General features: G+C 34.5%; 1 pseudogene across 1 annotated transcript; it reads left to right on the top strand.

Annotated features, from left to right (window-relative positions):
- Positions 1 to 2,018: 2,018 nt before the first annotated feature.
- LOC124829215 (uncharacterized) lies at positions 2,019 to 25,636 on the top strand (annotated as a pseudogene). Its single transcript, XR_015783766.1, has 14 exons — positions 2,019 to 2,195; positions 2,301 to 2,473; positions 2,584 to 2,635; positions 2,954 to 2,980; positions 4,523 to 4,563; positions 7,107 to 7,147; positions 16,693 to 16,734; positions 16,837 to 16,980; positions 17,675 to 17,823; positions 18,055 to 18,217; positions 18,328 to 18,364; positions 24,669 to 24,818; positions 24,980 to 25,124; positions 25,234 to 25,636. The product of XR_015783766.1 is annotated as an uncharacterized LOC124829215 (transcript).
- Positions 25,637 to 26,377: the final 741 nt, after the last annotated feature.

Here is a 26,377-nt window from a genome sequence, read left to right as displayed (position 1 = left end):
TATCCTACAATCATAGCTCTTGTTCCAATGAAATTCTTTCATCTTTATGTAAGGCCAAATTAAAATATATAATTAAATATCTTGATTTAATATTTTATTGTCAAACAGAGTTTTCATTTGGGTTTGAGAGTAAAAAGGGTATCAAATAATATTTTTTTTTTCAAAAACAGGTAATACTTTGCATTGACACCATGATGCATGTAGTATATTCCAGCGAAATTAATTGCATATGATTTAAAATTAAATTTGAATTTAACTTATTGTAAGTATCGATAGAAGAATAGAAGAAAAGAGAGAAAAATGTCAGAATCAAAGGTACGAGAAATGAGCACAAAAACATGAGTATGCAACTACTTTTTTAATAGCATCGAATAATTACAAAATTCATTCACCAACATTTAAAATTATGCCTATTAAAAATAATTTTAAATCTGAAACTCTAAATCTTATATGTCCTAAATCCCAAAACTATTATTTTAGTCTTTCAAATTTAGTGTTTAAAAACTAAAATCGAAATTTTATCAGAGACTTTATATATATATATATATATATATATATATATATATATATATATATATATATATATATATGACTAATTAGAACTGATTTCTTTTCCCAAAATTTATTTACTAAAAGTATAATTAATCTCTAATCAATAGTAAAACCATATAGTTAGATTTTTTTATATTTTATTTTGAACAGAATAATTTTATGTCTGACATTATATATTCTAAGTACAAATTTATAATTCTCACTTTTCTTAACGTAAGAAAGTTATGACATTTATGATAGTTATTGGGTATGTATATATTTTTTATCCATTTAGAAAAATATCATAATTGTATGACAATATACAACACGTACAAGTGTATCTCTATAGATCCAGTTTATTCCCGATGATGACTTTAACATGTTGGCTTGCAAGTTCCATTTAGTTTCATTGATGACTATCAATATTAATGTTTCTTCATCTGTCCGTCGGTGATGTTTTACATTTTCTTCCTTGATATATAATTTAGAGGAATTTTTATTATATTTTAACTGTAGCCTTGTATTCCGTCCATATTTTATTTTCATGCTTGCTGATTCATTATCGTGATTCAAATATGTTGCTTGAAAATAAAATTTTACTCCATTCTTCAATGATTCATATTAACTGTAGCTCTACTATTGTATTATTTCATAATTCGTGAATGATTTTTTGTTAATCTATGAGTTTATTAGATTCTTATGATTTAGCTTTATGTTAATTATTATATAAATAGTAAACTGATGTGATTGCTTGCAACTGTAGGGTTTAAACAGCTTTCACAGTTCTCTCGCAAGCTATACATATGTTGGCTTGATTTTTCCTTTCACATCATTTGTGATCGCTTCTTATGTGCTGATGTAATGAAAATTTTTATTGAAAAAGAAAACATTTATTATATTTAAAACATAAAAATAGTTTAATTTATTTAATTAATTGGAAACATCTACATCGGACTCATTTTAACTATGACGGTTTTTCGCTTTCTGTTTACATTGGATTTCTTTATCATCATATTCCACACGACATGACATGTATTATAATTATTTTTAAATTTATATTAATTTGTATGAATTTATAATTTAATTACAAAATTTTTAAATCTTAAAAAAATTTGTATGAATTTATTAAAATTTAATAAAAATATTCTAAAGAAAATAAAATTCTTAAAATGTGTATCGAATATAAAAATTCGATAAAAATTTATCGGATTCGATAAACGAATAATTATACATACATATCCGATTTTGTTTTTAAAATGTTTAATTATATTACTTATTTAATTAGTTTATAGTTATATTTAAATTTATGTATGAATTTTTATAAATTTATAATTTAATTAGATAATTATTAATCGTTAAAAAATAATTTTTATAAATTTTTTAGATTTAATATAAATATTTTAGAAAAAAAAATTGTGAAGATATTATCGGATGAAAATACGAGAAGAGAGGTATTGAATGGTATATATCTGTAGTTGTAATGATAGATGTATCAGGGAAGCAAAGTAAGAACAGAAGAAGAAGAAGAAGAGAAGAAGAGGTGGAGAGTGAGAAACACAGCGGAGTGGAAATGGAATCTGGTCCTCCTCCCAATGATCTCTGTTCAATCTGCCATGCCAACTTTCGCATTCCTTGTCAAGCCAATTACTCTCACTGGTTTTGTGGTATAAAACCCTCTTATTCGCTTTCTCTTTTCACCCTTCAATCTTTCATCCATCGATTCGCAACCTTTTCATTTTGCGGCAAATTGCATCATGCTCGTTTGGCAGCACGCATCAGGAACAAGCTCTTGCAAATGCCCTCTCTGTCGCCGACCCATCACTCTCTTAATCCCCACCGAACACTCTCTCAGCCCGCGTCATGATCCTGAAATTGCTCAGATTCTCTTCAAATTCATGCTTATAACCGTGTCTTCGGTGGCCAACCCTCCTCTTTTTTTCAGGTGCCCATCTTCTTTCTTCTTGCTTTCTTCCCTTTCATTGTACTTTTTTGTGGAATTGATTCCGAATGGTGATTCCAGAGAGTGCAAGATTTTCCTTTTCTGTTGCACAGGCTGCTTCGGGAGTTCCTAAACCCTCAAAGATCCCTTCTGTGTGTGGCTGGAGTGTGCTGTGTGCAACCAAGGAGAGGGAAGAACAAAAGAGAGCAAGAGAGGAGATGTTTCAAAATGTGCAGAGATATGCGTGAAGGAAAATATCTCTCGAATAATAACTAACGCCCTAAAAAATCTTTGACCATTTAATTTATTAAATATATATTAATACAATATAGGTAATGTTGTCGTTCTGGAAATATTTGGAATTGCAGGATGAAGTGATTGGAGGAGGTGCCCACTCTTTATTATCTTTCCAAGTATTTCTTTGTCATATAACCCTTATATTTCTGAATCGTGCTATCGTCTTCTGTAGGGTTCCAGTGGTAGAAGAGGAGAATCAGTAACTCCGACAAGGTTAGTGTTCATTTCAACTATTTGAGAATTATATAGATCTATTATGCCATATATCTAGCAGTTTGTCGTTTTTAGGCTCATCATATTAGGGTTTTCTGATTGACGAAGCTCTTCTTCTTCGTTAGTCTCCTACGATTCATTCAGCACTGTGCTTTGTCTATGCGATTTAGTAGTCGTCTCCTCGCATTTCGCCCTCGCTCGCTTTTCTCCCTCGCTCGCAGTCGCCGTCGGCCGCAATCTCGCCGTCAGCGGTGGTCGCGTCGTGCCTCCTTCGGTGGTCGCACTGTTTCTCCTCTGTTTGTGTGATCTGTTTCGCACTCATCTGCGTGTGCCTCGCCTCTGTTTCACTCAGCTGTTCGTGTGATCTGTTTCACTCATCTGTTCGTGTCCTTCGTGTGGTTTAATGTAATGAAATATTTTTTGTCTCACATAAAAACAATGAATATTATGCGACAATAATCAAATAAGTGTATAATGCAATAACACATGAACTAAATTTAGAAACAATAAATAAGCAAAATAAGAATACATAAAATAAATAAAATAAAATACAAACTTACCAAACCAGAAATCATTAAAAATAAATTAAAAAACACATAACAAACAATTAAAATTTCCAACGATAAATAAACAAAAGAAAAAACACACAAAATAAAATAAAATAAAAACTAACAAAATCATAAACTATTAAAAATAAATTTTAAGAGAATAAAAGATATATAAAAATAAAAATAAGATTTCAAAATCTTGTTAAAGAGTATACTATATTTCAAAATTTATTTAAAGATTGAGATACAGTATACTTAAAATCCTTTAATCGGATTTTGAAATCCAATATTTTAAAAAACAATTTTAGAACTCGATTCCATGCTTTTCTAAATTTATTTTTTAAAATTCAGTATTTATCTCTAAATGTGGGGACTATTTGGGATTTTAGCTATTAAATTCCTTCGCCCTTAATTATTCAAAGATTAAGAACTTATGCAAAAGTAAAAAGAAAATGATCTAGAAGGAAAATGAAAAATGTTGCCTAAAAGAAGGGGATGAGATATAGAGTGCAGGAAACTCAGAAGAAAAGAGAGGAGTGGATATATAGTGTGAGGAGTGTATTGTAGGATGGGAAAAGAGAGTTTAAGGAGCTTAGAATAAATGGGAGTGAGAGTTGGTGAAAGAATAAAATAAAGAAAAAAAATTAATTATTTATCTAGTCTAAATCAAAAATAAATAAAGATATTTTATAAACTCAATTATATCACTGAATCTCTTAATTTAAAATAAATAAATAAATAAAGTGTTGTTATATATATAAATATTTTAAAAAACAGATATAAAAAGAGAAACAGAGATAACACAAGAATGAGATGTGAAACACACAAGAATGAGATGCCAAACACACAAGAATGAGATGTGAAACACAGTTTATAAAACTTACAGCGAGATCTAAAATCTATCCAACAGCTGTCATTTTAACTTGCAGATGCTATTTTTGAGTTAGAACTTTTTATTATCTAACCTTTGTATTTCTGAATCGTCCTTATGTAGGGTTACAGTAGTAAAAGAGAAGAATCGGCACCTCCCACAAGGTTAGTCTTCATTTCAACAACTTGAGAATTATATAGGTGCCATATATGCTAGCAGCTTTGACGTTTTAGGGCTCACCAGATTAGGGTTTTCTGAGTCAAAGATTAGGGTTTTCTGATTCAGGTTGACTGACGAAGCTTTTCTTCTTCGTTAATCTCCTACAATTCACTCTGCTTTGTCTCTGCGATTTAGTAGTTGTCGCTCGCGTTTCGCTCTCGCTCGCTTTTCCCACTCGCTCGCGTTCGCAGTCGGCCGCCATCTCGCCGGCGATGGTCGCATTTTCGTGTAATCTGTTTCGCACTCATCTGCGTATCAACAGGTGCCTAGAATGTGTTACTGTTTGTCTTTATGAACAAGTTAGAATGATTTTCGTGAAGAAAGAAAGTATGGTATGTAGGATAAAGTTGTGGAGTATATATAAATGATAATGTAGTGAGTGATGTCTGAGGATAATACTTGCTTTTCCAGAGTTGCCATTAGTTCGTTAAACCCTTCACTGGTGACTATTGGTTCAAGAATTTGTGGTCATCTATGTTCGGACATTATAGATGATACCCTCCACAGTCCATTTAAGAAGCCAAAAAGCTGCGTCTACTAAATAAAATATGAAATTACTATTGCTATTATCTACTGAATAAAGAGAATATCTACTGAATAAAGAGAATGTGAAGAATTTAAAATTATTATTACTATTAAAATAGTTCATTTCCTTTTTTAATTCATTGTGAATTCTTATTTATAAAGATAAAGGTTAATTTCCTTTTTTAATTCACTGTGAATTCTTATTTATAAAGGTAAAGGTTAGAGGGGATGTGAGGTATTAGAATTGAGGAATAATGTTTGATATTTTATTTTAACTCATACACAAACTAAATGAGGTTTTCTCCTTTTAAAAATGAATATTTCGATACGAGAAATTGTGCTTCTTGGTGGTATCGGCCGCGGCTCGCGATGGTCGGGCTCCCTCATGCGGCGAAGACGCGACGGAAGAGGAGAGATTTCGCCTCGACTGGCGACAGCTCCGGCGGCTCGCGGCTTCCGGTCGGGTGGAGGTTTGGACGTGCAGCTGGCGGCGACCGGTGATGCTAGTGGGAATCCTGGCCGGATCGAGGCGCGGCGGAGGTGAAACCCCTCCCTGGGTGGCCGGATTGAGGCTCGACAATGACGCGATGGTGGCTGGTCCGGAGAGGCAGTGACGCCGTGGCAGGTGGTGGCTCCGACGGAGTGGTGTCGCCGGCGATGCCGATCTGGCGGAGGCGGCAGCGTGCGTGCAGAGGTGAAGCTATTCATCGGAGTTCTAGGCTGGGAGAAGAAAGACTTGTTTCTCGTGTTTGCAGATGGAAGAATGAAGAAGGTGTGAGTAGACCCCTAATGGGTTTCTGAATAAAGACTCTTTTGGACCTAGCTTTGGGCTGCATCCTCTCTTCCTGCCACATGCACAATTCCATCCGCACCCTACTCAGTTTGGGCTTAAGCCCATCCGTTTCTAAAAAAAAAGGGGAAGAAAACAAGAATTGGGCCTGACAAGTAAATACTCAATGGCACTCCCAAATTTCATTCTTACACCCTGGCAGATCCAAAGTTGGAGAAGAGGGTTTTGGCCCAAACAAAAGAGTCTCATTTTTTTCTCCGCACCCCTGGTATTTATCTCTATACCGCTATTCTTGTTGGATTTTTCTCTTGCTTTATTTTTTATGCTTTTGTTTCTTTATTTGATTATTTGGTCTTTATTGCATGTAAAACCCCTTTGATAATCCCACACTCCCTTGTTTTATATCAATTGGACTTATTTGTTTGGTTTTTTTTTTTTGCATAAAAATTATAAAAATAAAATAATAAATGAAACAATGGAAAATATGAAGTGTGAAAAGTAAAATTGTGAAAATTCACTGTTATGATAGAACAGAAAGCTCAGAAGGTTCCAAGACCCTCTACCTAGAGCCACGCTCTTGAGGAGAATCGTAATAATTCTTCTCCTCCCACTCCACCAGAAAAACAAAACGTGTTCCCTCTAACCTCCTACAGCTTAGAATATAAAACAACCTATACTCTTTTTCTCTCTCTTCTAACTAACACATTTCTCTTACACAGTCACGTCACCTTTTTCTCTCTTCTTATAAACTCCGCCGCACCTATTTTTATTATTTCCTCCTCCTTGAATCAAGGGTTCATTGACTTCCTTAACACTTGGGTACGTATCAAACTCACTATTTCTAATGAACTATAACAACAACAGAAATGCACAAGTTCAAATACTAATGGAAATGATTGAATACAAACAACAGAAAACAACATATATGCAAATACACAAAATTCATAGACTGACTACCTCACTATATATTATTTTCCAATTATATCTCAACCAAAGATCTTTCTACAAGATTTCCTGACCAGAAACATAGCAAATGAAATCACATTATAAAACCCCATGTTTGGAATTGCAGGATGAAGTGATTGGAGGAGGTGCCCACTCTTTATTATCTTTCCAAGTATTTCTTTGTCATATAATCCTTATATTTCTGAATCGTGCTATCGTCTTCTGTAGGGTTCCAGTGGTAGAAGAGGAGAATCGGTACCTCCGACAAGGTTAGTGTTCATTTCAACTACTTGAGAATTATATAGATCTATTATGCCATATATGCTAGCAGCTTTGTCGTTTTTAGGGCTCACCAGATTAGGGTTTTCTTATTGACGAAGCTCTTCTTCTTCGTTAGTCTCCTACGATTCACTCAGCACTGTGCTTTGTCTATGCGATTTAGTAGTCGTCTCCTCGCATTTCGCCCTCGCTCGCTTTTCCCCCTCGCTCGCAGTCGCCGTCAGCGGTGGTCGCGTCGTGCCTCCTTCGGTGGTCGCACTGTTTCTCCTCTGTTCGTGTGATCTGTTTCGCACTCATCTGCGTGTGCCTCTGTTTCACTCATCTGTTCACATCCCTTTGTTCGTGTCCTTCGTGTGGTTTAATGTAATGAAATATTTTTTTCTGAAAAGTAGTAAGCCTTTGTTCTTATCCTTTTTTTCACTCAACTGCTGGAGTGTTTTTTAGTTTCTATGTTTTGTAGTGAAAAAAACATAGAGCATTATGTCTGGAATAATTCAAGTGCATCTTCATCCTCTATCCATACATTTTCTCATCTCTCCCAAAACCAAAACTTTATTGTGTACCAACTTCTTAAGCTTGGTCTATATAGCTCTCTATCAACAGGTGCCTAATGGAGTGAGTGTGTTAGAGTAATAGAGTGAGTAATTGGTTAAACTGTGCAACTCAATCTGCTTTAGGAAGTTGTTTGGTTTGTTTTTGTAGTAATCTAGGAGGTCTGATTTATTTAGGTGGCATTGGTAATGGGCATAAGGGTGGGTTTGTGTCCATTTGCCTCAAATGGAAAGCAGATTAAAGAATGTCTGGTAGTGGTGAATCCATTATGCCTTGGTTTGGTTGCTGATCGCATTTTTTGGGTTGTTGAGTCCCAAATCTCCTTGTCAATGCACAAAACCAATATGTGCAATTAATTTTCGGTTGTAATAAGGGCCAATTAATCAACTGCATTGGGTGTAAGTTTCTGAACATGGGCCTCTTTGCAGCATAATTGGACTCCCCTAACTTTTTCTACACTCTTTGTCGTTTAATCTCTATCTTGCCTTTGGGCTACTCAAACCTTCTTGTCACTTTCCTTCCTATGTTCTTACACATTACTATATCAAATTTTTGGATCTGTAAGTGACCAAGACTGAACAATTTCAAAAATAATTCTGTGTTCATCGGCGTTTATAACATTCTCTAAGAAACCAAATATTTGAAACCAACCAACCATCTTCTCAGTTGCTGCTCACTAGATGTCAGTCATTTTTTATAATTTTTCATAGTGCATCAAAAGAAACCGTGATTGTACATGTACGTAGCTCCCTAAAATCTTCAGAGAGAAAAATAAATACATACCCCCCTCACTCTCTTTCAAAAGGACTACAGTTAAAATTTGTTCGTGTCCCTTATATTTGGAGACTCTTGTACTACTACTTGGGTAATGTTGAAAGAATTGAGCAATGTTGTATGGGACTTGTTGAGAAGGTGTGGTTTTGGAACTCAGAAAAAGAAAAGGAGTATGGTCAAAGTGGTGCAGGGTTGTATCTCTATGTTATATAATGGCTATATTGACTCTGAAAGAAGATGACTAAAGAGAACTAATCAAACACTGCCTTTGTCTTCAATAAAGGCACTACCATCAGATTCTAAGGAATCATCAACTCTAATAGAAATCAGAGTTTAGGAATAAATGGAACAATCGAAAATATGAAGTGTGAAAAGTAGAATGGTGAAAATTCACTGTTATGATAAAACAGAAAGCTCAGAAGGTTCCGGGATCCTCTGCCCAGAGCCACGCTCCTAAGAAGAATCGTAATAATTCTTCTCCTCCTACTCCACCGAAAAACAAAACGTGTCCCTTCTGACCTCCTACAGCTCAGAATATAAAACAACCCATACTCTTTTTCTCTCTCTTCTAACTAACACATTTCTCTCACACAGCCACGTCACCCTTTTCTCTCCTCTTATAAACTCTGCCCCACCTATTTTTATTATTTCCTCCTCCTTGAATCAAGGGTTCATTGACTTCCCTAACACCTGGGTACGTATCAAACTCATTTCATAATAGTAACATGTCAAAAAATACCATTTCTCACTATTTCTAATGAACTATAACAACAACAAAAATGCACAAGTTCAACAGCTGTACTGGTCATTTTAATATGAATACTAATGGAAATGATGGAATACAGACAACAGAAAACAACATATATGCAAATACACAAAATTTATGGACTGACTGCCTCGCTACAAATTATTTTCCAATTATACCTCAACCAAAGATCTTCCTACAAGATTTCCTGACCAGAAACATAGCAAATGAAATTACATTATAAAACCCCGTATAATATTTTGTTAGACTTCTTTTATCAAGAAGTTAGTCAACCCAAAATAATACTCAAGAACCAACAGAAAACAATGGAGAATACTTGTATTATCGAATCAGTAAAAGAATTCAATGTACAACTGCCTCGCTCAAGGAAGCATGAACCTTCCCTTCACTGGACAATGTTCCAGTACAATTTCAAAGATACAAAAAGAATCCCCTCCCTTTAAAACTAACTTCTATTTATACTATCCCTTATTTCGCCCAACTAACTACTAACAAATAACCAACACCTTTAATGCTGCTCCTGTTCCTGCTGTGGTTCCTGTTCCTGCTGCTCCGGTAGCTTTTTCTGTTTTTTTATAAGTTTGTTAACTAAATGTTCAATTTGGTTAATAATAAATCAGCCATTAAAAAAAATTAAATACACATAAACCTAACCTGTAAGTGATTTTTTACATGCCTAATCTCTATATTAGGCATGTTCATTGTTTCGTGTATCCTTTTTGGCTTAGCATCTAAAAGAAAACAAAATAAGACTGTCACATCACTCAAAAAATGGGCCGATATTGATGAAGTATAAACTATTATACATACTTGTTATTCCTACTAGGTTAATGGCTTCTAGAAATGCATTATCCATTTCTGTTGTCCATGTTAATCGTTTCTTTATGGATTTGGCTTTCTCCATTGTTAATACACGAGAAACTATGAAAGTCATCATGGTTTTTAGTTTACACCCATAAATAGGTTTGTGTCAATAGTGATTTGCACCCAAGTCATACTGCTTGCGCTGATCCGACCAATCATAACTGTGGGACATCACTGCATATGATATGGTAAAATGTTAAAAAATTTAAATAGTTATGACAAAAAAGATTAAAAAGTTGATAAACAACAAGATAATTACTGATAACAGGAACATCAATGTTATCTTTAACCTACTTTAATACCTCGAAGCCATTAAAAATTTCCAAAGTGGTGTCAATTATGATAAGGTCAACCTTTGGCTTCACCGTTAAAAACGCCATAAAATGTAATTCATTACCGAATGTTGTAACTGCATATTATTCAAATTAAATTAATAAGAAAAAAAAACTATTTATGGTCATAAATAAAATACTAACCTTCAAAGTGAAGCCTTGGGTCAGTAAAAAAAAAGTTGGAGGAGCTCTTGAAGAAATGAAGAGTAACTTCGTCATTATCAACTACAAATAAGTTGATCACATTAGGCGAATTTAGTGCCATGGCCTATGATAACAAGCAAACCTAACCAAAAGTGAAAAAAAAAAATCTTAACATTATAAAGAGATATGCGAGAATAATGTCATTAATTTTGGATTATTGACATTATTCTCGTGCATATCTCTTTATAATGTTAGGATTTTTTTTCACTTTTTATTAGGTTTGCTTGTTATCATAGGTCATGACACTAAATTCTGGAATGCCTTGTGTGATCAACTTATTTGTAGTTGATAATGACGAAGCTACTCTTCATTTCTTTAAGAGCTCCTCCAACTTTTTTTGTACTGACCCAAGGCTTCACTTTGAAGGTTAGTATTTTATTTATGACCATAAATAGTTTTTTTTCTTATTAATTTAATTTGAATAATGTGCAGTTACAACATCTGGTGATGAATTGCATTTTATGCTATTTTTAACGGTGAAGCCAAAGGTTGACCTTATCATAATTGACATCACTTTGAAAATTTTTAATGACTTCGAGGGATTAAAGCATGTTAAAGATAACATTGATGTTCCTGTTATCAGTAAGTATCTTGTTGTTTATCAACTTTTTAATCTTTTTTGTCATAACTATTTAAATTTTTTAACCTTTTACCATATCATATGCAGTGGTGTCCCACAGTTATGATTGGTTGGATCAGTGCAAGCCGTATGACTCGGGTGCAAATCACTATTGGCACAAACCTATTTATGGGTGTAAACTAAAAACCATGATGACTTTCATAGTTTCTCGTGTATCAACAATGGAGAAAGCCAAATCCGTAAAGAAACGATTAACATGGACAACAGAAATGGATAATGCATTTCTGGAAGCCATTAACCTAGTAGGAATAGCAAGTATGTATAATAGTTTATACTTCATCAATATCAGTCCATTTTTTGAGTGATGTGACGGTCTTATTTTGTTTTCTTTTAGATGCTAAGCCAAAAAGATACACGAAGCAATGAACATGCCTAATATAGAGATTAGGCATGTAAAAAATCACTTACAGGTTAGGTTTATGTGTATTTAATTTTTTTTAATGGCTGAGTTATTATTAACCAAATTGAACATTTAGTTAACAAACTTATAAAAAAATAGAAAAAGCTACAGGAGCAACAGGAACCACAGCAGGAACAGGAGCAGCATTAAAGGTGTTGGTTATTTGTTAGTAGTTAGTTGGGCGAAATAAGGGATAATATAAATAGAAGTTAGTTTGTAAAGGGAGGGGATTCTTTTTGTATCTTTGAACTTGTACCGAAACATTGTCCAGTGAAGGGAATGTTCATGCTTCCTTGAGCGAGGTAGTTGTACATTGAATTCTTTTACTGATTCGATAATACAAGTATTCTCCATTGTTTTCTGTTGGTTTTCGAGTGCTATTTTGGGTTGACTGACTTCTTGATAAAAGAAGTCTAACAAAATATTATACGGGGTTTTATAATGTGATTTCATTTGCTATGTTTCTGGTCAGGAAATCTTGTAGGAAGATCTTTGGTTGAGGTATAATTGGAAAATAATATGTAGCTAGGTAGTCAATCTATGAATTTTGTGTATTTGCATATATGTTGTTTTTGTTTTCTGTATTCAATAATTTTCATTAGTATTCATATTGAAATGACCAGTGCAGCTATCAACACCCAATTTCGTCCGGGTGACTAAATAATATAGTTTTGATGAAATTTATTTTATGTTATTTTAATTCTATTTTATGATTATTTTACTTTGTTATTTTGAGTTATTGTATTTGAGTCTATTTTAGTATTTCACTTATTTTATTTTAATCTTATTTCGGTTATTTATTTTTTTATTTTTATTTATTTAGAGTTATTTCATTATGTTTTATTTTAGTCTTTTTTTTACGTCAATTTATTTTGTTTTTGTCTTCTTTTACTTTAATTTATTTGCCAATGTTAAAACTAGACAAAAAGAAACAAAAAAAAAGAGGCAAAGGTCAACTTTCTCGGTTCCATGCTATCTCTCATTCTTGTGCAAATCTTCTGCTGCGCCATGCATGCATCTATACTGCCTTTAGCTAGCTTACCTTAAGAGGAAACACAGCAGAGCAGAGTAGGGGCGGTTGCAGGAAGCAACCATGGAACATGCCACGCTTTTGACTTTGGTTTGATCTGACCCGTGAATAAGGCTAGGGGATCATGGAACTCATCTGGGGGGACTTCCATATCGTGTCTCACACCTCATGACCAGGGGAACCCAAAAAAAGAGGAAGCATCTTGAAGCTGCAAAGTTTCAACAAGATTCATCTCCCACACCTGATGACCACAGCCAGAGGCAAACTCGTAGACTCTTTGGACCTCCAATACCATTCATCATTCATCAGCTAACTTTACCTACAACAAAGAAAGAGTACAGGCCATGTTCAGAAAGGGGGATAAGTAAGGAGCATTGACCGACAACTACAAGCCATAGCACAAGTGCGAAATCAGTCCATAGAGGTAAGCCTTACTACTCCAACTAGTATGTGTTTCAGTTTAAGAGTTAGCATTTTTGTGTCTGCTTGCTAGTCCCAATTGGTCTTGTACATGTGAATCGGCATTTCTTCCCTGCTACTGTCATCCTCCCCAGCCATCACTGATCTTAATCTCTCTGCTCTTGAAACCCATCCCATTCTGAATTTTCCAAATAAAATCTGATTTTGGGCCTTGAATTGCCATTTGGACCAATAAAACTTATATTCTCAGCTGCACAAATAAATATTAGAACATCCAAGAATAATTTATGCGCTAAAACTCACTTTTTACGTCTCTTTATTTCCCAAACCCAACAATTCTATTCATCACAAATTCACTTAAAATCAACCATTTAAGCACAATTATCCCATAAAAAATTTGAATTATAAAGCATAAATGTGGGCATAAATATGCACTCATCAACCATTTAAAATTATCCTTCTTTAATAAGTTTGTTAAAGGATTGACAATGGTTGCATATCCTTTAATAAACCTTCTATAATAATCGGTGAGACCTAAGAACCCTCTTAGTTGTTTGATAGTTTTTGGCACAGGCCACTGCAACACAGCTTGAACCTTGTTGGCTTACATTTGTACTCCACTGCTAGAAACAATATGTCCCAAATAGTCTATTTGTTCGAGCCCAAATGAACACTTTGACATATTTGCATACAATGCATGATCCTCAAGAATCTGCAAGACCTGTTGTAAATGATGCAAATGAGCTGACCATGATGGACTATAGACCAGGATATCATTAAAGAACACCAAAACTAACTTCCTCAATAGCCCATTGGAATATATCATTCATTAGGTTCTGAAATGTGGCAGGAGCGTTGGTTAACCCGAATGGCATAACTAACCACTCATAATGGCCATGATGCGTTCTAAAGGCTATTTTGTATCTGTCTTCTTCATTCACCAGGATTTGATGATAACCAACCCTCAAATCAAGCTTAGAAAAATACTTAGCTCCAAACAATTCATCCAAAAGCTCTTTTATAGTGGGGATGTGAAAGCTATCCTTCACTGTGATGGCATTCAAGGCCTTATAATCAGTGCAAAATCGCCATGTCCCATCTTTTTTCTAGACCAAAATTATTGGAGAAGAAAAAGGACTTGAACTTGGAGCAATTATCCCGTCATCAAGCATCTCTTTCACCATGATCTCTATTTGTTGTTTATTACTGTGCGGGTATTTATAGGGTTTGACTTTCACTGCATCACTACCATGTAGCAAGGGAATTTTATGATCCTGAGATCTTGGAGGAGGGAGTCCAACAGGTTTAGCAAATATTCCTCTATAAGTATATAGTAAGAGTGCTAACTCTAGATCCATATCCTGAAGACCGTTGGCCCAGTGGTCTTAGACAGTAAAAGTGGAGCATAGTTGCAGAGTAAATATCTCAGCAATACTCTGAGTGTGGCTTAATCTCTTCAACTAATTGAATTGTGTAAAACCAATAGGTTTTTGTTTGTCACCAACTAATGTCACCAGCTTTTTATCTTTGTAATATTTAATAGTCAATGAGCTATAATCAGCAATGTGTGGTCCCAAGGTAGCTAGCCAGGATGCCCCTAAAACCAAATCAGCACCAGAAACTGAAAGTAAATAAACAGGTAGGCTGAGAAGCTGACCCTGCACCTGTAATTGCAGCTCGGAAATCTTGCCCTCAGTTGACAAGGTGTGTCCATTACCAACTAATACTTGAAGACCTAAAGTAGGTTGCACCGGTAACTTAAGAAACTTGGCCAGTTTAGGTTGCAAGAAATTATCATTGTTGCCACTGTCCAGCAGTATCTGAACCTCCTTTCCTACAATCGTTCCAGTGAACCTCATGGTACCCGCACCAGCTGATCCTTTTAATGCATTAAAGGATAAATGGTGTGTCAATTCTTCTGCCAAGTTAACCACATCCTCCTCAATTTCCTGTTCTTCCTTCTCATCCTTATCTAGTTACATAATCAAGTACTGTCTATTTGGACAGCGATGCGTGGTAGAGAATTTTTCATCACAAGTGAAGCATAATCCTCTTTCTCTTCGAGATTGCATTTCACTAGGGGACATTTTCTTAATGGTATTGTTTCTAAATGGTGCAACATTGGGTTTGGTGTTAGGCGTGGCCAAAATGGGTTGTTGAACACGGTTAGTGTGTGATTGAGTGGAGGTGTTGGTATGAATTTGTCTATTATAACTCACATACTGAGATTTGTTTTTAACAGTATATTTTTCTTCGAATAAGCGAGCTAAGCAAATGGCTTTTAATATAGAACCAGGTGCTTATGCAATAACCTCACATTTAACGTTAGGTTTAAAACCACTGACAAAACAGTCCAATAGAGCTTCTGCGCTAACGCCATAAATCCAATTAGCAAGGTTAGTAAATTCAACATAATAATCATTTACGGAGTCTGTTTGTGTGAGTTTAAAAAGTGTTGATCTAGGTGAATCGAATGGAGAAGGACCGAATTCAAGTTCGAATGACCTGACCAACATGTTCCAAGAAATAATTGGACTGGTTCTCTGCATCATTTGGTACCATGGCACTACATTCTTCTCGAAGTGGACTGTTGCAATCACAATGTGTTGTTCATCAAGTGTATTATAATACTCAAAGAATTGCATCGCACGGAAAATCCATTGAAGGACCTCAGATCCATCAAATTTGGGGAAATCCAGCTTCACGTTCCTCACTTGCAAAGGATGTGTAAAACCTTTTGAGTTCATGCCCCCACCTTGAAGATTTGCTTTGAAATCTTCAATTTCATTTCTCAGCTCTGTCATCTCACGTGCGTGGTCACTATCGCGTTTCTCAAGGATTTCTAGGATTTTGGAAAGCTCAGGTGAAGGCGTGCTCGTCGTCATGGTGGAGGTAATGAAAGCACCAAATGGAACAGTGAGGAATTTTAACAGTAATAGCAGAATGGAAAAAGCACAATTGATAAGTCGTGAAATAAGAACCAAGTCTGTCTCAGATTGCACTTCCTATAAGTTCAAATGAGATCATAGGGAATCAATCCAATTACAGGAAGCAAAAAGAAAATGCAGAAAAGGAAGACAAAACCAGTCCAGTAGCTCAGCAATGAAAAAGAAAATTACAACCAAGAGAAAGAAGAGTAATTCCCAATCATTGCCTACCTCTCTCCTATCCCAACCCTCTGCTATATAACTAATTTCATTCCCAAAGATACCCTCTCAAACGTGCATTTGGTTGCCTCACACGTTTCCCCTTTCCTTCCACGTCAGCTCCCTGAGGTGATGCCACCCATCCTTGGTTGTTTCTGTTGGCCTTAGCATTTCCTTAAGCTTCTAGACCCTCCTCATCACGTGCTGTTGTTACATTAAATTTTGTGATGAGGTTGATCTAGTGGCTAAGGTAAAATGATTTACTATTCACATTTGGATCCATAATTGGAAATGATTTTATTTCGTTTATCTAAATTCTTCCAATTGGTTGTGAGCACAGTCTATAGGACTTGTGAATTGCATTATCAGAAGACCAACTAACGGGAAATTAATCGGGTATAACACAGATTATGTTGGTGCTATTTCTGTAATTGAGGATGGGTTACGAGGTAGTTGTCATCTTTAATGGCTAGCCAATGTTCAATCATTGTTCTTGGTAACTGTTATTCTCAAGATGTTGTGTGTGTGCGCTTCAATTACTTCTTGGCCAGGTAAACATAATGGTAGTAGCACAACTGTTTCTCCATTAGCCGATAAGTTGTTTGTTGTAATTGGGGTCGGTAGTGCTGGAAAAGCAGTTCCTTATGGTGCAAAAGAGAAAGGAGCAAGGGTTGTGATTGCGAATCGTACCTACGGTAAACTTCATGATTTGCTTTTTTCTTTCTTAAAGTTAAAGTGTGTTAAACTTTCAAATTTACTTCTCGGATGTTTCTGACAAAACATCCTATGTAGGAGATAACTGATAATGTGCTCAATTCTTAATATTGATCTTTTGGATGATAAATGTCTTTGGGTTCAGAAGAGAACAATAATTTTAGTAAACAGTTATATGGTGTTCAAGTTTTGGGTACAAAATCAGTGGTTTGAAGCATCTCAGTTGTGTTTCTTTTGAGTTATATCTATCCTAATATCTTGATAACGAGTTTAAGAAAACTTGGATTTAGTTAATGGTAATGTCAAACCTGTTTCAGTTTTCCTCTTTTGTTTACGTTGTATACATTATTGTGCTTTTTCCTTTCAACGTTCCTTTCTTTAAAAAGTATTTTCTGTGGTCCCAAATTTTCATTTTACGTGTGGATAACCTTCCAACATCAGTACTTACGAAACAACATTGTTTATGGTGTGATGTTGCTTGGTCCTCTAACAAGAATGTGTAGCTTTTTTAGCAGAAACAATCACAACATTGTTTACATTTGGATAACCTTCCAACATTAGTACTTACATTCAATGTGTAGCTTTTTTAGCAGAAACAATCACAACTACTATTTCTTGTCAATTTTAAACATATTTAAGGACATATTACATATGTACTGCATTATTTATATACAGATCGAGCCAGAGAACTTGTTGATGCAATTGGAGGAGATGCTTTATCCCTTTCTTATTTGGATAATTTCCATTCGGAGGATGGTATGATTCTTGCAAACACAACATCAATTGGAATGATACCAAAAGTTGACGAGACGCCTATTTCTAAGGTTTGCTCCTTTAATGTAGATGTGCCATACCAATTAGGACCTTGAAATATTGGTGGTGTAAGTTTTCAATTTGATATGTTATTGTCAATCATATATTCTTCTATTTCCTGATGAAGTTGGTTTTCTATTAAGATGAAATTTGTTTATTGGTGTCTGAAAATGCTTACTTCATTTCTAGATCTCACAAAAACTATGACCAATATGATAACTTCCCTTTTGTTTTTTATGCAGCATGCTTTGAAACCTTACTCCCTTGTTTTTGATTTTGTGTACACACCCAAGATGACTAGACTGTTGAAAGAAGCAAAAAAAGCAGGAGTCACCATTGTGAAAGGATTTGAGATGTTTTTAGGGCAAGCAGATGGTCAGTTTGAGAATTTCACTGGATTGCCTGGTAAGTTGAATGTAAAAATTTAATTGAAGAGAGTTTCATGTATTAATTTATCTGATTGATTTTGAAATCTTGTATTTCTTTGATTGCATTTTGAATTTGCACCACCAAAGAAGCTCTTCAGAAAAATTATGAAAGATTATTAATGAGGTTTGCAAGTCATTATCCTTATCCAATTGAATTTGAAATCTTGTATTTATTTGATTGTATATAAGAGTTTTAGAAGAACAATAATTGAATTGAATATCCTTCATTACAAATGTGCTTAAATTCAAACAACCATTTATATTTTTATTTGTTAAAAAGTGGATTTTAAGCTTAACTCACCCCACACCCTCATGTCGAGTTATATACATCTTGAGCGTGAGACTAGACATTAATGGATGATCTAATAGCGAGTGGACTTTAAGTCTAACTCAACCTCACAAAATCGGCTTGTAAATAATACAATCTCTAAGTCAAGGTTAAGTTGATTCAGCAACAACTTCATTTGTTGAATGGTAGTTTATATTTCAAGATAAGATATAAGAGTTTTAGAAGAACAATAATTGATTTGAATATCCTTCATTTTAAATGTGCCCAAATTCAAACAATCATTTATACTTTTATTTATAATTTTTTTTTGTTAAAAAGTAGACTTTAAGTTTGACTCAGCCCATCCCTCGTGCTGCATACATCTCGAGCGTGAGACTAAACATTAATGAATGATCCGATACCGAGTGGACTTTAAGTCAAACTCAATCCCACAAAATCGACTTGTAAGGTGAGGTTTATATCCACTTATATACTCTAAAATTGGTCTTATCCCTACTTGATTAGAGAGTTCCAACATTTTTAACAATAATACTTTATACTTACAACAAATATTCAAACAAGATATGAAAACTGCTAAAAGTAACAAATTTTATAATAAACTAAAATAAATAAAGTTTAAAATTCTAACTAGTTTTATAAGTCAAATTAAACCTAATCTGTACACAAATATGTTGAATGCATAATATGTGTAAACCACCCTAATAATAGTCACATGAACAGCATGTGTTGGCAAGGATGTGGCAAGCCAGATCCCTAAAAAACTGAAACAAATCCTCTATATAATACTGAGCATTCATTATTGCTAATGTCAGAAATAGGAGAATAACTATACATCTACTTTTAACTCATGATAAAATAGGTAAAAATAACAGAAAAATGTCAATTTGAGATATAAATAATTTATCACTGAAATCATTATTGTAACAAAATCTTATTGTTAAGATCTTCACAAGTTGACAATTCTTAAAAGAGATTTTGAGTGTAATCAAATCTTGTGATATGGAGATATATTTTTTAAGAGATTTGGTTTGTCACAAGAGAATTAAACATTATAAATAGCCAAACACGTGACATTTTGGAATAAAAGTGTACGAAATGAAACGTTTGTTTAATATTACAAGTAATTGCACACATTTAGAGAACAATTATTCACAGCTATGAATTAAATACAAGCAATTTGATCCTATTATATAACCTGATTTGGACCTAGTGGGGCCAATATTTATGCTTTTTGTTTTCTACATACGTTTTTCTTTTCAAAATTATTTTGTCTCATTTTAAAGATAATTGTTTTAATTTTAGTTTCTTATTTTAAATGATTTTAATAGAATCTTATTATTTAAAAAATGAATTATTAAAATTTGTTTTGTCAAATTTTATTACAATGTTACGCGTATTTTTGTGTGTTTATGTTATTTTTGTTAATAAATCAATTTTAATAAATAATACATAACATGTCACATGTCATTACCAAAGTTACATGAACTTATTTTTTACCTTTAGGATAAAATTGATCTATTTTAATAAATGTACACTAGTGCAAAATTGGCTTTTAACGTCCCCTCAAAGATATCCGTCCACAAAAGTCCCAATATTTATGCTTTTTGTTTTCTACATACGTTTTTCTTTTCAAAATTATTTTGTCTCATTTTAAAGATAATTGTTTTAATTTTAGTTTCTTATTTTAAATGATTTTAATAGAATCTTATTATTTAAAAAATGAATTATTAAAATTTGTTTTGTCAAATTTTATTACAATGTTACGCGTATTTTTGTGTGTTTATGTTATTTTTGTTAATAAATCAATTTTAATAAATAATACATAACATGTCACATGTCATTACCAAAGTTACATGAACTTATTTTTTACCTTTAGGATAAAATTGATCTATTTTAATAAATGTACACTAGTGCAAAATTGGCTTTTAACGTCCCCTCAAAGATATCCGTCCACAAAAGTCCCAATATTTATGCTTTTTGTTTTCTACATACGTTTTTCTTTTCAAAATTATTTTGTCTCATTTTAAAGATAATTGTTTTAATTTTAGTTTCTTATTTTAAATGATTTTAATAGAATCTTATTATTTAAAAAATGAATTATTAAAATTTGTTTTGTCAAATTTTATTACAATGTTACGCGTATTTTTGTGTGTTTATGTTATTTTTGTTAATAAATCAATTTTAATAAATAATACATAACATGTCACATGTCATTACCAAAGTTACATGAACTTATTTTTTACCTTTAGGATAAAATTGATCTATTTTAATAAATGTACACTAGTGCAAAATTGGCTTTTAACGTCCCCTCAAAGATATCCGTCCACAAAAGTCCCAACGTAAATAATTGACCGATGGCATATTCGTAAATAAGTGAAACTCTAGACGTCCATTGTGGGGGAGACGGACGTCTATAATACTATAGACGTCCGTGGGAGGGGCCCGGACGTCTAAGAGGCTGAAAAAAGGAACGTTCAACTCCCTTGTCAGCCCATCAAACGTCCGTGCAGGAGAGGCACGGACGTCTATAATTATAGACGTCCATCCCCTCCACACGGACGTTTAAGTAGCTGAGAGACAATTAATTCTTCAAATACCTGTCAGCCCATCAAACGTCCGTGCAGGAGGGGCACGGACGTCTATAATATTCTAGATGTCCGTCCCCCTCCACACGGACGTTTAAGTGGCTGAGAGACAATTAATTCTTCAAATACCTGTCAGCACCTGAAACGTCCGTTGTGGAGGGGGACGGACGACTGTAATATTATAGACGTTCGTGTCCCCATATCGGACGTTTCGGGTGTTAACAGGGTGGTCGAAGAATTAATTGTCTTCAGCCCCTTAAACATCCGTGTGGAGGGGGACGGATGTTTATAATATTATAGACGTTTGTGCCCCTCCACAACGGACGTTTAAGGGGCTGAAGACAATTAATTCTTCAACAACCCTGTCAGCACCCGAAACGTTCGATACGTGGGGCCGGACGTTTATAATATTATAGACGTCTGTGCCCCTCCGCAACGGACGTTTAAGGGGTTGAAGACAATTAATTCTTCAACAACCCTGTCAGCACTCGAAACGTCCGATACGTGGGGCCGGACGTTTATAATATTATAGACGTCTGTGCCCCTCCACAACGGACGTTTAAGGGGCTGAAGACAATTAATTCTTCAACAACCCTGTCAGCACCCGAAACGTCCATACGTGGGGCTGGACGTTTATAATATTATAGATATCTGTCCCCTCTACAACGGACGTTTCGGGTGCTGACAGGTATTTGAAGAATTAATTGTCTCTCAGCCCCTTAAACGTCCGTTGTGGAGGGGGACGGACGCCTATAATATTATAAACGTCCGGCTCCCTCCACAACGGACGTCGAGAGTTTCACTTATTTAGAACCCAGCCCCCCCTTCTGATCGATTCATTTCTGCAAGCAGGGGGGCAATCTTATGGCCTCTCTTTCCGGGAGGGCAATCTTATGGCCTTCACCTCCCGCCCGCCCCGGAAATAGAACCCAGCCCCCCCTTTTGATCCATTCATTTCTGCAAGCAGGGGGATCTTCGATGCTGTCATTTCGAAATGTCCGCTTCAACTGCAGTTTCACCTCCCAAAGAGCAAAGTTGGCTTGACGAGCACAGATGCGAGGAAGTGGGAGCAAGATTTACCGAGATTGCTACTGAGAAAGCGAACGCGCGACGGTTCAAGACTTAGCTGAGCGTGATCGAAGGTAGATTTACCGAGAGGCTTCGAGTTAGCGAAGCGCTGTAGTAGCGCCGGCCGAAGCCCTATGTGCTAAAATGCTTAGTGCACAAACGAACGTCTGGTAGTGCACAAACGAACGTCCAACCCAGCCCTACCACAAAACAATTCAGGCAGGTGGTCGTCGCGGGACGTCTGACGGGCACGTTGGACGTCTACGTGGACGTCCGAGGGTGTACACCGGACATCTGGATAGGCGTCGGGCCTGACAAATCGGACGTCTATGTGCACGTCCGATGTGGGCCCCGACGTCTGAGCAACGTCACCCACAAAGACGTCGGGGGAAGGCCGGACATCAAAAGGCCAAAAAAAGGGACGTCTAAAGCCCTTTCTGCACTAATGACAAAATAGTTATTATAGTTTATCTAAATAATTTTTATATAGTTTATCTATTATGTAAGTTAAAGACTCAACGTTTGATTAATAATATGATAAAATAATACTATATAAGTAAATGTAAGAGTTTAATTAGATTTAAAGTTTATTCTGGCATAAAAAAATTGTGTTAGAAAATGCACATTAAGTAGTTATATGATTGTATTGTTTTTACAATTTTAGATTTTATCCAACCTAAATTATATCTTTATCATCGAAGAGTAAAATTTATGAAACATATAAAGTATATAAGGGAAGACTACCATGACACAATTTTTTTAATTTAAAATTAGATTGTATATTATGAAACATATTCATATTGTGAGCTCTGGAATTGAAAATGAAAAAAAAAATGATATAATTGAAATTTTAAAATGCATGAAGAAATTATGGAGGTCTATGAAGAAATGGCCACTTTTGCATAATTGCAGGAAGTATGGGTCTGTTGTTGACCCGCCAAGTGGTAGACCTGTTACCAGAAATAACGTAAGGTGAAAGCAGGGGTGGATGTTTATGAGGGAATCTTTTGTTAGGTAATAAAAGTTTAAAAAATAATTTTGATGTATTATTTCAAAGAGTAGAGTACCATATATATACATTTAAGGATTCTATAATTTTTCATCTATTAAAGGAATGACAGGTGCACAAATCTGCACAAATTATAATAATATCTAAATTATAACTAACACAATATTTGATTGCCTAATATCCTTTAATAGAATATTTGACATATCTTAACACCCCCACTCAAGTTGGTGCATGGATATCACACATTCCCAACTTGAATAGAGACTCATTAAACAATGTTCTTGACACTCCTTTGGTGAGAACATCAGTCAACTGCAATTCTGATCTTACAAAAAGAAATGAAATTATTCCAGCTTCAAGCTTCTCTTTGATGAAATGTCTATCAATCTCCACATGTTTTGTTCTATCATGTTGCACAGGATTGTGAGCAATTGCTATAGCCGAAGTATTGTCACAATACACATTCATAACTTCATTTTGTTTAAAGCCATTTTTAATCCACAAAAGTTCACATACACCTAGTGTCATGCCTCTGAATTCTGCTTCAGCACTAGATCTTGCTACTACAGGTTGGTTTTTACTCCTCCAAGTTACAAGATTCCCTCCTACAAAAGTAAAGTATCCAAAGGTAGATCTTCTATCATCTTTTGAACCTACCCAATCTGCATCAGTGTACCCTTCTACCTTTAAGTTTTCATGATTTGAGAACAAAATTCCTTTTCTAGGAGCAGACTTCAAATATTTCAAAATCTTTTCAACAGCATCCATATGAAGCTTCTCTGGGTCATGCATAAATTGACTAACAACATTCACTGCATAGGTGATATTTGGACGTGTATGACACACATAAATTAATTTTCCTACCAGCCTTTGGTATCTTCCTCTGTCTATGTTCGCTGAATCTGAGCATTAAAAGAGTTTATGATTTTGTTCAATTGGTGTATCAGCTGGTTTACTTCCAAGCAGCCCAGTTTCCGACAGTAAATCAATAATATATTTTCTTTTGGCATAGAAAAAGACCATGTTTTGATCTAGCTACTTCAATACCCAAAAAATATTTGAGGTTTCCAAGTTGTTTCATCTCAAATTCAGATGGAAGGTATTGTTGTAAACTAGAAATTTCATCTTGGTCATTTCATGTAACAATCATGTCATCTACATATATAATCAAAGTTGTAATTTTTCCTTTTCCTCTCTTAAAAAATAAGGTGTGATCAGAGTTACTTAGGGATTGTTTTAATCCATATAGAGCCTTCTTTAATTTTCAAACCTTCATTCCAATTGAATCAGTTATGCCCTGGTGGTCCATATAAAACATGTCATTATTATAGTTAATAATGAATGAATGTATATTTATTAAATGAATGTATATTTTTGCAAATAATTTATTAAAACATGTCATTATTATAGTTAATGAGTTTTACCTATGGATACATTAAAGATTTTTAAAATTATCTGTGCTGGTATTCTTTATAAGTTTTCTTTGGGAAACTACCAGACATTTCAACGTGATTGGATCAGACCCTAATGGAAATTTGGGTGAGGCTCCTTGGCCTGAACTGCGAGAGCAAGGTCGAATATCAGGGCTTGCTTTGATGCTGCTCGTGGTATTGTACCTGGTTTAAAGGTATGCTGATACTGAAATTTTCATTTTTTTTTCTCTTTCATGGCTGAAAAGGAATTCTTTATAGAAGTCAGACTGTGTTTTCATATGTATAATGAAAAGTGGAATAAAGTTTGCATTTGATTGGTTTAGTAGGGTGTTGATTGGGTGGTGGCACTATGCAGGTAAGAGAAACAGACTATAAGACGGCTGATGGAACTTGCATACGAGATTATATCGATGTAACTGACCTGGTCGATGCTCATGTAAAAGCTCTAGAAAAGGCACAACCTGCTAAAGTTGGGATCTACAATGTTGGCACTGGAAAGGGTAAGTTAAACACTTGGATGGTGAAAACAGCAGAAAACATTCTGAACCAAACCAAACAAAACAAAACAACCTTGTACGTTTGATTATAGTATTAGTGTATGTTTATCAGGTAGTTCAGTGAAGCAGTTTGTGGAAGCTTGTAAAAAGGCGACAGGGGTGGACATTAAAGTGGAATTCCTTCCTCGTCGTCCTGGTGATTATGCTGAGGTGTACAGTGACCCAAGAAAGATCAAACGTGAACTGGATTGGAGTGCTAAGTACACTGATCTTCAACAGAGTTTGAGGATTGCATGGAGATGGCAGAAATCTCATCGTGATGGTTATGGGGTTTCAAATGAATTGCGTTGAATTACTTGAAATTCTACCAATGAAACCCCTGCTGCAATTCTATTTATCTATTTATATATTAGAAAATTTATTCTTAGGGACCCTGTAGTTCATTCGTTACATGAATTCACCTTATTATATGATTCAATAATATAATGCTGAGCCCCTATTATAGCTTTCTTCAATATCCTACAATCATATTTCAACTCTTTACACCATTCATAGCTCTTGTTGTAATCAAATTCTTTCATCTTGATTTAATATTTTATTGTCAAACAGAGAGAAAAAAGGTATCAAATAATCTTCTTTTTTTCAAAGACAGGTAATACTTTGCATTGACACCATGATGCATGTAGTATATTCCAGCGAAATTAATCGCATATGATTTAAAATTAAATTTGAATTTAACTTATTGTAAGTATTGATGGAAGAATAGAAGAAAAGAGAAAAATGTCAGAATCAAAGGTACGAGAAATGTGCACCAAAACATAAGTATGCAACTACTTTTTTATAGCATCGTATAATTACAAAAGTCAATCACCAACATTTAAAAATTATGCCTATTCTAAATTAAACAAAAAAAATTATATTGATCTTTCAAAATTAAAGAAAAAACTGGTTTTAGAATCTGCAAAAACTAAAAAAAAAATTAATCTGAAACTCTAAGTCTTATATGTCCTAAATCCCAAAACTATAATTTTAGTCTTTTAAATTTAGTGTTTAAAAACTAAAATCGAAATTTTATCAGACTTTATATATATATATATATATTATATGACTAATCAGAACTGATTTCTTTTCCCAAATTTATGTACTAAAAGTATAATTAATCTCTAATCAATAGTAAAACCATATAGTTAGATTTTTTTTATATTTTATTTTGAACAGAATAATTTTATGTTTGACTTTTATTTTGCGTTTTCTCT

Source organism: Vigna umbellata, chromosome 1 (genome assembly GCF_029865625.1).
Source record: "Vigna umbellata cultivar VRB3 chromosome 1, Vumbellata_1.0, whole genome shotgun sequence".
In the NCBI taxonomy this organism is placed as follows: Eukaryota; Viridiplantae; Streptophyta; class Magnoliopsida; order Fabales; family Fabaceae; genus Vigna; species Vigna umbellata.
Note: the sequence above shows the minus strand (reverse complement) of the source record. Positions and strands in the feature narration are given on the sequence as shown.